Below are 13,135 nucleotides of genomic sequence, written 5' to 3'. Positions count from 1 at the left end.
CGATGCCGATGACGATGCCAATACCAATACCAATGTGAATACCAATACTAATACAAATATCAATACTTCTTTCTTGCCCGTGTGGGCACAAAGTCAAAACCTCAAAAAACAAAGCATTTTCTTCTATTTCCCTTTTGTCCGTTTCCTCCTCCTTTTTCTGTCTCGGTTTTCCTTTTTTTTTCTTTGGGATCTTCTTCAAAGTTTCTTTCTTTTTCCTCCTCCTTTTTCTGTTTTGTTTTTCTTTTTTTTTCTTTTTTTTTCTACAGTCTTCTATGAGAGAAAATCGGTTACGGTGGTTTGGACATGTGCAAAGAAGGCCTACTGACGCTCCGATTAGAAGATGCGACTATGGGACAGAGGTTCAGGGCCGAAGGGGTAGAGGAAGACCTAGGAAAACTTTGGAAAAGACTCTAAGAAAAGACTTAGAGTACTTGGATCTAACGAAGGACATGACACAGGATCGAGCACAATGGCGTTCTAAGATTCATATAGCCGATCCCACTCAGTGACTTGGATTTTCCAAGTCTCCAACCAAGAAGTTTTCCTCACTCGGGAAATTAAGGGAACACTACCCCAACCTACATGCTCCACTCAGAAAGCTTCAACATACAAGCTTCAACAAAAGAAAATTCAAAGAACTTAGCGAAGAAGGCTTTGGTGTATTTAACACAATACGTTGAAATGAAGGAAAGCTTATTTATTGATATCCCCGATAAGCTACAAATATGTACATATACATGAGTCAAAATAAACACACAAGAGGGAGCCTTCACAAAGGTTGCTTAGGAGAAGTCTCAGCAGTCGGTAGAGCCCCAGAAAGAGAAGGCACCGGAGGGGGATCATTTGGAGCCTCAGTACTGGACAGAACCCTAGAAGGAGGAGGCATCAGAGGTTGATCATTTGGAGCTTCATTACGCGGTACAGCCCCAGAAGACGAAGGCAATAAATGCCTTTGGAACAAACCCACAAATCTCTGATGATCAAGTAAAACCTGACCATCAGTTTCCTTCATCTGGTCAAGCTTCCTCTTCATGTTTGTAGCATAGTCATGTGCGAGCCGGTGCAACTGTTTATTCTCATGCTTGAGCCCTCTAATCTCCTGTTTGAGACTCATCACTTCAGCCGCCAATGATTCAACTTGGCGGGTTCGAGCAAATAGGCGTTGGGCCATATTAGACACAGAACCTGCACACTGAATACTGAGAGCCAGCGAATCCTTAACAGCTAACTCATCAGACCGTTTGGAAAGTAGTCTGTTATCTTTGGGAGTGAGAAGGTTCCTGGCCACCACCGCAGCGGTCATATCATTCTTCATCACGGAATCCCCAACGGTAAGAGGACCAGTTGGGGAGACGAAGGATGGGCGCCATATGTTGTCTGGAGAAGGCGGGGCTGCCTCTTCAACAAGGTTCAAGTCAAAACGACGGTCGGAGGGGCCAGACATTTTCAAAGGTGTTGAAGAGAGAAAAGGTCGGACAAATCAAGATCTTAGAAGTGCAAGAATGAAGCTTCTACTGGTGGAGATTCAAGTGTGCTTTGGAACTTAATGCCAGCCTCTATAAAAATCTGCACTCGACGGAGCTTCAGAAATCAAAGAGGCGCCTGCTCAGAAATCGAAGAGGCGTTTGCTTTCTCAAAAGTTGGGCTGCTTAGAGATCACGAGGGTTGATCTCAGAAATCGAAGAGCCGTTTGCTTTCTCAAAAGTTGGGCTGCTCAAAGACCACGAAGGCCGATCTCAGAAATCGAAGAGGCGCTCGCTTTCTCAAAAGCTGGGCTCCCTAGAGACCACGAGGGCCGATCTCAGAAATCGAAGAGGCACCTACTTTTCCAGCCTTGTCAGCACCTGTCACACGCAAACTCAGCTTTGCGGAAATTATGGGCATTCTGTCAAAGACTTCTGGGGAAGTAGAAAACACATGAATCTTACTGTTCAATCACCCACTTCCCACACGCAACAATAGCTCATGGGTACCACAGATAACTTTGCCAAAGTTCTCTGCCAAAGTTGAGCACATGAAGCTTGCAGCTCCCACTACATCGCTCTGACCAAGAAGGGTAAAAGAATAGCAAAGAAACAGCACTAACAAAGTTTAGACCCATAAATTTTGAAGGTCTAGCTACCATATTATTACCCACAAGGGTAAAGGAACAGTACCACTGCTGGATAATTGGAAAGTCCATGTATGTCAACCTCTGTGCTTCGTGGCAAGGTAGACTAGCAAACATGCCCAACCTTTACTCACATTCGAGAAAACACTCCCAATAAGATTGCTTGCTCCAAAATCGAAGAGGCACCGTCCTCCGAATCTAAAGAGCCAGACTCCCAACATGACTACTTTCTTAAAAATCGAAGAGAGGGTAAAGGAACAGTACCATTGCTGGATAATTGGAAAGTCCCTGTGTGTCAACCTCTGTGCTTCGTGGCAAGGTAGACTAGCAAACATGCCCAACCTTTACTCACATTCGAGAAAACACTCCCAACAAGATTGCTTGCTCCAAAATCGAAGAGGCACCGCCCTCCGAATCTCGAGAGCCACTCTCCCAACATGATTACTTTCTCAAAAATCGAAGAGACACTGCTCCCCGAATCTCGAGAGCCAGACCCCCAGCATGATTGCTTTCTAAAAAATCGGTGAGGCACCGTTCTCCGAATCAATCGAAGAGGCGCTCGCTTTCTCAAAAGCTGGGCTGCTCAGAGACCACGAGGGCCGATCTCAGAAATCGAAGAGGCATCTACTTTTCTAGCCTTGTCAGCACCTGTCACACGCACACTCAGCTTTGCAGAAATTATGGGCATTCTGTCGAAGACTTCTGGTGAAGTAGAAAGCACATGAATCTTACTGTTCAATCACCCACTTCCCACACTCAACAATAACTCATGGGTACCACAGATCACTTTGCCAAAGTTCTCTGCCAAAGTTGAGCACGTGAAGCTTGCAGCTCCCACTACATCGCTCTGACCAAGAAAGGTAAAAGAATAGCAAAGAAACAGCACTAACAAAGTTTAGACACATAAATTTTGAAGGTCTAGCTACCATATTATTACCCACAAGGGTAAAGGAACAGTACCACTGCTGGATAATTGGAAAGTCCCTGTGTGTCAACCTCTGTGCTTCGTGGCAAGGTAGACTAGCAAACATGCCCAACCTTTACTCACATTCGAGAAAACAGTCCCAACAAGATTGCTTGCTCCAAAATCGAAGAGGCACCATCCTCCGAATCTCGAGAGCCAGACTCCCAACATGACTACTTTCTCAAAATCGAAGAGAGGGTAAAGGAACAGTACCATTGCTGGATAATTGGAAAGTCCCTGTGTGTCAACCTTTGTGCTTCGTGGCAAGGTAGACTAGCAAACATGTCCAACCTTTACTCACATTCGAGACAACACTCCCAACAAGATTGCTTGCTCCAAAATCGAAGAGGCACCGCCTTCCGAATCTCGAGAGCCAGACTCCCAACATGATTACTTCCTCAAAAATCGAAGAGACACTGCTCTCCGAATCTCGAGAGTCAGACCCCCAGCATGATTGCTTTCTCAAAAATCGAAGAGGCATCGTTCTCCGAATCTCGAGAGCCAGATACCACAGACCACTTTTTCAAAGTGCTCTGACAGAGTTAAAACATGTGAAACTGGCAGCTCCCACTACCGTGCTATGACCAAGCAGGGTAAAGGAATAGCATTACTACTTGTTGTTAGGGAGACTCCTATATATGTCGACCTTCATCCCCAACGGACAGGCAGACCTGCAAAAATGCTCAACCCTTCATCATATCTGAGAGGGCACTCCCAACAAAGCTTTTCGAAATATTCAGCTTTCTTTCCCCCCGATAATACCTCTGCAAACAAGCTATACTAGAGCAAGAATATCTCATATCATCAGGGTTAAAAGCAAGAGTATCCCATATCATGCTTTTTCCCTGTTTTTTCTTTTGGCCTTGTTTTTACCTGCAAGACAAGGAGAAAGAGAGCAATCAGTCAGCACTTGGAATCAAGCTTCCAGCCAGGAACTGACTGCCTGGAACCCCTTACCTGGCATTGCTCTCGAGTACTCATCTTCATCATCTTATGTTTCCAGGGAAGATTCCGCATCTGCTTGAGGAACAGATAGGGCAAGTGCGAAGGATACAAGGAAGCATGTGGAGACAAACGTAACAGCACACGTGCCGATACATCCATTACTCTGTCAAAAGCAAAAGTATCCCATATCAGCAGGGTGGAACGTACTCTAGATTTGATGGACTTGTTTTGACCCTCAAATTCTTCAGTCGGCCTTATACTCTGGAGGAAACCAGAAAACCCTCCAGCTCAGTTCAAGAATAAGCCTGTGGAAAGTTACTTCTTCAAAAGCAAAAGTATCTCATATCATCTCTTCTCATTTTTCTTCTCTTTATCCTTCATGCTGCTGCAAGATGGGGAGAAGGTGAACAATCAGTCGGAGCTCTGATTGCTTACCTTGTCTGTCACCTCTTTCAGCAGACCCCCTAGCTCGGCGACTTGGGGGACTCCTACTACATGGTTTGTATCGCGCTTGACCAAGCCTGAAACTACAAGTAAGCTTCAAGTGAAATTGATACATTACCTTGTGCATCTCCACCAGTTAAAGATACCACCCCTGGATGGAGGAAGAGTACTTCCAGAGAAGATGCCACATCTACCTATGAGACAGATAAGGCAAGTCAAGACGACACCACACTCCGATACTTAGAAGTTTCGTGATTACGAGATCATTCTCCCACAATATTTCCTAATGTCATTTGTACTAAATCATTCACTCTTACTCACTAAAGGAGAGCTTGAACCTATGTACTTGTGTAAACTCTTCACAATTAATGAGAACTCTTCTATTCCGTGGACGTAGCCAATCTGGGTGAACCACGTACATCTTGTGTTTGCTTTCCTATCTCTATCCATTTATATATTTATCCACACTAATGACCGGAGCAATCTAGCGAAGATCACAAAAAGCGACCGTTTTCGTTACCTAGGATCTATCTTGCAAGAGAACGGAGAATTAGATGGAGATCTCAGCCATAGAATACGAGCTGGATGGAAAGAGTGCATCCGGCGTGTTGTGTGACCGTCGTAGGCCACTGAAGCTCAAGGAAAAATTTTATAGGACGGCAATAAGGCCAGCGATGTTGTATGGCAGAGAATGTTGGGAGGTGAAGCATCAACACGTACACAAAATGGGTGTAGCGGAGATGAGGATGCTTCGTGGGATGTGTGGGCACACGAGAAAGGATAAGATTGGGAATGAGGATATCCGAGGTAAAGTAGGAGTAGCCGAAATTGTAGGAAAGATGAGAGAAAATCGGCTCTGGTGATTTGGACATGTGCAAAGAAGGCCGACTGACGCTCTGGTTCGAAGATGTGACTACGGGACAGAGGTTCAGGGCCGAAGGGGTAGAGGAAGACCTAGGAAAACTTTGGAAGAGACTCTAAGAAAAGACTTAGAGTACTTGGATCTAACGGAGGGCATGACACAAAACCGAGCGCAATGGCGTTCTAGGATTCATATAGCCGACCCCACTTAGTGGGAAAAGGCTTTGTTGTTGTTGTTGTTGTTGTTGTTGTAGTCTTCTCCACAAAGAACCTGCAAAACACAAGAGTGCAACGATGAGTGCAGGAACGTGAAGGGTGCAGATGCTCCAAATGCAGTTTAGACTACCAACAACTAATATCGAAATCCAAAAACAAACAAATTGATACGAGCAAACAGAAGTAGATTAAATCCCGAAGGATCAAACCTGCTCTGATACCAAGTTGAATATCAAAGTGCGCAATGAACAAGACTTACAAGAATAATAAAAATATTATTAAACAAACGAGAATGCCGGAACGGCTACAAAAAACCTAAGAGACTACATTGTGAATAACTTGTTATTCTATAGAATTACAAAGTACCATATACATAGAAAACTAATCTAACCCTAATAGGCAAGGAAACGAAACCCTAATGCTAACGGGCTAAGCCCAAAATACCAAACATTAAAATAAATCTAAATAATAATATTTTCCAACATCCTAGGGTTGTATAAGAACAAACTTTCACCATTTGGGAGAGTATGAATGAAAAATCGAATGTCTTAACTTTATTCCTTTTCCCTTTTCCTCTTATGAATTTTCCTTCTCGCTGACTGCTCCTATTATAAACCAGAAACCCTACCAAATTCTCTACTGGAATTGCTGGCAATGGAATTCCAACAATTTTTCCTAGTGGCAGTAAGCACTCTAGGGTTCATCTCTCTTTGCAAATCATTCATCAATTTTCTCACATGGGTCTGGCTCTTGTTCCTCAGACCCCTAAAGAATCTCAAGGAGTATGGCTCATGGGCTCTCATCACTGGGCCCACTGACGGGATTGAAAAATCCCTAGCCTTCGAAATGGCTTCAAAGGGTCTTAATGTAGTTTTAGTTGGTTGAAACCCTTTGAAGCTCGAAGCCACCACCAATGAAATACACGTAAAATATGGTGAAAAAATTCACAACAAGGATATTGCCATTGATCTGAGGAAGAAGAAGGGAGCAATTGTTAACATTGGTTCTGCTTCCTCTGAGACACTCCCTTCTTACCCTCTTTACACTGTTTATGCTGCTTCTAAAGCAGTTTATTAAGCCTTTGTTTTGTATTTTTTTATATTTTAGGATGGGGTACAATTGGATTAGCCTTATCATCAAACGTGATTTAATGTGAGTGAATTGCTAATACTAGACGGTGATGAACGGAGTGACAGTCACACTTAAAAGCTATTCTCTTTCGGGAATGCCCAATTAGTCTTAGCATATTATAACATTTGAAACTTGTCACATAAATCCGGTATTGGCACGTACATATCAATGTTCTCGTAATGTATTGGTTTGGAATACAAGCGGCAAGGAATTGACATTCAGTGTCAAGTTCTAATTCTTCCCTTTTTAAAAAGTTTTCTTCTTTATCCTTTTGCAATTCATTGGAAATGGCTGTTTTCATTTACGTAAATTTAAGTATTGAGCCAAGGATATAAACCTCCAAATAGTTTTCACGTATTGTGCTCAAGATATAGGGAAAGTTAGGGGTGGAATTTTTTCTCGAAAATCCCGAACCGTCCCGATCCCGTCCCGAAATTTGACCGAAAATATCCCGAACCGAATTTCCCGAAACCTTCGGTACCCGAAACCGAACCCGTCCCGAAAGTTTCGGGTTGGGATTCGACCACAACTTTGAAAGCTTTCGGTAGTCCCGAACCGAACCGATTATTATATATATATATATTTATTTTTAATTTTTAATTAGAAATTACTTGAACCGTTGGATTTTTTAAAATCAAATCCAACCGTCCATTGAGTTAGGTTAGGTCATTTGTTAGGTGGGTGTTCTTTCTCTCTCAGACTCACTCTTGCTCTCGTTCACAGTCTCTCGGTCTCTCCGCTCTCGCTCACAGTCCCTCTCTCACAGACTCACAGTTGGTCGGAGCGAACCCTCTCGCTGTCTCCTTCCTCTCCAGACGTAGTGTCCTCTCACGCTCGGTCGTGGTCCTCTCCAGACTCTATCCTCTCGCACTTGCTCTCCCGGCTGAAGTCTAGGTTCGTCTTCGTCTTCTTCTTCGTTTGAATCCCACCAGTTTTCTTCTCTCTCTCTCTCACAGTCTCACAGTCTCACTCACAGTCCCGCCGCCCGTGCTCCCGTCACTCCACGCCTCCGTCGAATCCACGCCGACTCACACTCTCACTCAGAGTCCCGCCGCCAATGCTCCCGCCGCTTCACTCCTCCGTCGAATCCACGCCGCTCTTCATCCTCCACAACTCACGCAGACGCAGGACAAGAAGGAACCAATTGAGTCCTAAAATCCAGGTTAGGGTTTTTTATTTTCACTGGGTTTTGTTCTTTAGCATTTTCGGATATCGAATGCCTCTTTAATGGAGTGTGAACATATTCGGAATTAGGGAATGCCTCTTTAATGGAGCAATTTCAGATATCGAATTTTGAACTATTTGCGTATTTTGTTGAGTTATTGCAAATTGGTTCAACTGATGAACCAAAAATTAACTTGATTATATTAACTTGATTATATTCAATTAACCTGATTATATTCAATTAACTTGATTATATTCTGAGATAAATATGTGTTTGACTTTGATATACTATATGTGTTTATGGATCAGTTTATGGAATGTGTGTGATATATTATGGAATGGATCAGTTTATGGATCAATTAACTTGCTTTAATCTTATATGAATATTATATATATGCTGAAGTGTGTTGTGATATATTATTGTGCATTATCAGGATGGACGGGTCTGGTAGTGGTAGTGGTAGTGGTAGCCAATCACAATCTACTAGTACACCTAGGACCCTGGATTCGAAACAACCATTGTTGTCACAAGGGGTGATGGGGGATCAAGTTGTTGCTCACACTTTCAATCAAAAAAGACTTGATATGAAATGTGTGAAGTGGATAATAAAAGCGGAGATGCCTTTTAGGGTGGTTGATCAAGAGGACTTTAAAGATTGGATCCATGACTTGAATCCAAAGTACAAGCTTCCAAATAGGCACAAGGTGGCGGCGGCGGTTTTAGAATTGTATTTTACAGAGAAGGGAAAAATCAAGAGTTTGGTTGATTCATCAACAAGGGGAAGAGGCTGAAGGGGCAAAAAGGAATGAACTTACTTAAGCTTCATTTTGGTTGCATGCACTTTCTTGCTTATAAACTATGTTTTGCTTTTGGTTTGTAACTTAATCTAAATTCATTCGGAAGTTTGGTTTGTAAAACTTAACTTATTTAATTTTGGTTGCATGCACTTTTAATTAACGAGTTTGGTAGACAATTGTGAACCTAAGCTTAACTTGTTAGTTGTTGCTTCCTTGGTATGTAAATTGAAACAGATGGTAATGTGAAACTGAAATTGTGATATTGTGAAACTGAAACAGACAAGCTGCCTGCAATTGTTAACCCTTTTTTTTTTCCTGAAAAATGGGTGGGTTTACTTGTTCAAGAGCTTAAAATTGTAAAAAGTTTTAAAAGCCCAACATTTTGGGCTTCAAGGCCCAATCCTGAAGTGACCCGAAAATCCCGAAACACTTTCGGGAATCCCAATAGTTTCGGTTCGGTTTCGGGATGTAAAATCCCATCCCGAAATGTTTTGGTTTGGGATTCGGGTTAGGGGTTTCGGTTCAGGATCCCGACCCGAACCACCCCTAGGGAAAGTGTGACACGCCCCAACCACGATATCTCCACATATGAGGGTAGGTATGTGATGGCCGACACCCGAGGGTGACGAAGCCATTTAAACTTGCATACAACTACAAGATATATAGTTGGAACTATTATACCAAAGCAGAAACGTTTTCAAAGCATACAACTACTACGAAAAGATACAAACAAAGAAATGATACCTATGTACTGAGAAGACTCGAGAATACCTATGTTGTAGAGTCCTGACGCCGGGATCATGTGTCTCGATCCTAACTCCTGAGAGGGCGCAAAAACAGAAAAGGTGAGTGGACCATAATTTATAATAATACAAATAGTACGAAAACCAATTTATTTTAGAACATACTAACCCCCTGTTTTGAAAACATATATATAATACTACATATAGGTTTTATGAAAAACCTTAGCATGCCATGAAAAACATGTGAAACATCGTAAATAGTATATGTGTTGTATTCAACTAGGGGTATAATAGTCGCCCGAAGGCAGTACCTTTCCATCACCCGAAGGTGAAGCTGAATAACCTGTCTATCACCCGAAGGTGAAGTTGTATAAAAATAACATACATCCACACTGACACTAACCGTGGCTAGTGAAGCTGTCTAACACTACTTTTGGCAGTGAAGCTGGGGGTATATAATATATCATATCTCACTCCTCCATCATCTGTGTCCTATGGCCATAGACATCTATACCTGTGGTGTACGGATGTGTCGTATGATAACCCACTAAGAAAGTACAAAAAACATATCTCAAAATCTTGTATCAAACACTGGAGCTCGAAAGCTCAAAACCTCATTTCATAAATCCATAAAATAAATCATATTTGTAAATCCATAATATAAGTCATATTTGAGATCAATAGAAATCCATATATGCAAATCCAATAATTCATAACTGTTCGTAAACGTAATTTCGATAAAATCATGAATATTTCGTAAACCGTAATTATAGAAGTTCGTGAAGCATAATATAAAACATACTCAAATCATGAAATACATAATGCATGCTAGGCTACTATTTTATGAAAACATATAAGTTAGGAAGGGGTTCGCTCATTGATTTTATTGCTCGAGAACTGCTCGATCTAGCGAGGATGACATCGCTTCCTGCCAACGCGTCTAAACACAATTAGGGATCATTTAGCAGAACTATACTAAAACGTTATAATTTGGGAAAATGGACGGTAAATTCAGATCCGGCACGTCGAAAAATCTAAGGAGGGACCTCAGATTTTCCCCCACGTGTCGTCGCACGTGGTAGTCGGCTGCCCTGACTCGCCAGAAAATCGAACAACTCCAAAAATTCTGAAATTTTACAGGAATGAAGATCTCAATGAGTGAAGCAAGTTTCATACCTGTGACTAAGACTAATTTGGCTAGAAAAGCTCTAATTCGTCTCGAACCCGCCGAAAACCCTAAAAATGGGTGGCTTTGATTCGACTTCTCCAATGCTCCGTCGCCTCCATGGTTGGTTGGGGTTTGTTCCTGGGTTCAAGGAGAGTCTAATGGTGGTAGAGATCGAGGGAATTTGTTTCAAAAATTGGCGGATTCGCACTATGAACACCACGGTGCCGACATCGCAGTACACCACGAAACATGCCTAATCTCGTCGAATTTTTGGGTGATCAACGAATGAGGAGAGGCATGATGATGTTTGCAGGTGTTGGAGAGTCATGATTCACCGAAAAAATGACGGATATCATCATAAAAGGCTCGGGGAAGTTCGAGTCTGAGTTTGGTCGAAGGCTGGGTAAAGAGGGATCCAGGTCCGATCCCCTCCTTCTCATTCTCCCTTATTTCCCCTTATTCCCTCATTCTCATTGGTTATCTCCGTTTCCCCCTCTTCTGATTGGGCCGCACCTTCCGTATCTCTCATTTCCTTTCCATCACAGCCACACACGTGGCTTCCTAGATTTTGCTCTAACAATCTGGAGCATTCCAGAAAATGATCAATTGACCATTTTATCCTCGACTTCGTTCGTTAATAACTCATTCACTATAACTCCAAATTGCGTTCCATTTACGCCCACGCGTTCATAGCGAAGAGTACTACAAGAATATTCTAAGGGAATGGATCTTACGTGACACGACAAGGCGGTCAACAAAAGTCAATGTATTTGCCTTGAAGGGTATTTTCGTAATTTCACATTTTAAAATTATAAAAAACCGTAATTTTTGGGGACGGGTCGTTACAAAGTATGAGGGGAAAGAATGGATGAAGAATGGTGGTATAAGGGAGGAGAAGAAACAAGATCTACATCTCTTGACGGTGAAAACAATTGCTTAAAATGTTTTTTGATTTTTAGTTTTCATTTTGCGTGTTTTTTGTTATACATTTCCTCTACATCTCTCTTCTAACACTACAATGAAATTAAAAACTAAAAATAACATTGTTATAAAAAGAGACCCCTTAGATAAACTTGAGGGGGAAGAGAGATCACTTTAGGCTGTTGATTTCCCGGTGATGATTTTCATTGAAAAAGATCGAATCCACGGAATTTATTTCGCTTGCTTTCTAGGATTGTGTTTTTATGAAGTCCTCCATATAATCCCCTTGCATTCAATTCAATGTAGATTCTTAGTTTGGTGGCAACAAAGATGAAGTCAACTTCCTTCTTCATTGCATCACCAGAGAAGTATAGCAAAGTAAGCATGAGCTGCATTGGTTATGAGCATCTGTGCACACCCTAATTGAGCCATTCTGTGCAGTGGTTCATAACAAATTCAGTGCCTAATGTGTTGTTGAATACGATCATGTTCGAGTATTTCATTGGGATGCGAAAGAGAGGTCAATTGAAGGAGAAATTTTTAATTGTGATAGGAACACAAGTGGCATACTATTTGTTTTAATAGAAGTGGTGGGAAAATTTATTTTTTAAGTTATTAACTTTTTAGCACACATATCTCACCATTTGTATAGTGAAACGTGATGTACCACCCCGTGTACCGATCACACTGGAAAAATCTCTCCAATTGAAGGAGTCACGAAACAAAATAATTTAGCAACATAAACTGAAGGGGAAACTTCGGTAGGCTGCCCTTTTACACATGTCAGGTCAAACCAAAATACATGGCTTCCCATGCACAAATTTTTCTCCAAAAGTGAGCTTCGTTACGAATGGCGGGATCCTAGTGCTTCTACACAAGTGTGAGCTACGTTACAGAGATGACATGACTGATCTCCAGAAACGAAGAAGAAAAGTCCATTATTGTGTTGCATTTGATGCCTTATTGAGTTAATCTTTAACTAGAGATTTATGCTAGCATTACCATTTTTTGGGTGCATGATTTATGGTAAGCTTGTTTTGTGCAATGACCTAGTTTGATCATGAGCGAAAAACTTTTTGGGCATCATGTTTAGAAACTATACTATTACATTCCTTTTCGGATGTGGAAAGACCAAAATGGTTACAGTAGGATCTAATTAACGAGGAAAAAAACATTTATCACGCATTAAACCAGGGCACTTCAAAGTTATCTCCATAATAAATTGGAGTAGGGTGATTGAACTTGAAACAAATAAGTCTGCTCTCCTTAAATTTTTCGATGGTTTTTGGTTGTATGTCGTGGTGCATCACATCCCTGTCAGTATTTGGAAAGATGATGATGAGCTAATTTAATATTATGTAATAATGTTACATATTCAAGTGAACTTTAAAATTAGAGTTTTGAAGTTTTTTTTTCTTCATGTGGTTGTTTAAGATTGAACTGTTTTTTATTATCTAGTAAATGTTATGTTTGTAGCTTTTTTACTTATAATTAATGACATTTGTAAACTTACAATCATTGAGCGTTAAAATTTGTTTTGATTTAAGTAATTGTTTTCTAACATCAATATATTGTTTTCCTTTTTTAAAAAGGAAGACTAATAAAAAGTTCAAAAAAACTTCCCTTTTAATGTAAAGTCATTTTTTAAAGGTATAGTGAATAGTATAAAG

This window comes from Malus sylvestris, chromosome 13 (genome assembly GCF_916048215.2).
Source record: "Malus sylvestris chromosome 13, drMalSylv7.2, whole genome shotgun sequence".
NCBI classification, from domain to species: domain Eukaryota; kingdom Viridiplantae; phylum Streptophyta; class Magnoliopsida; order Rosales; family Rosaceae; genus Malus; species Malus sylvestris.
The sequence above is the reverse complement of the archived record's forward strand: the minus strand, read 5'-3'. Positions refer to the sequence as shown.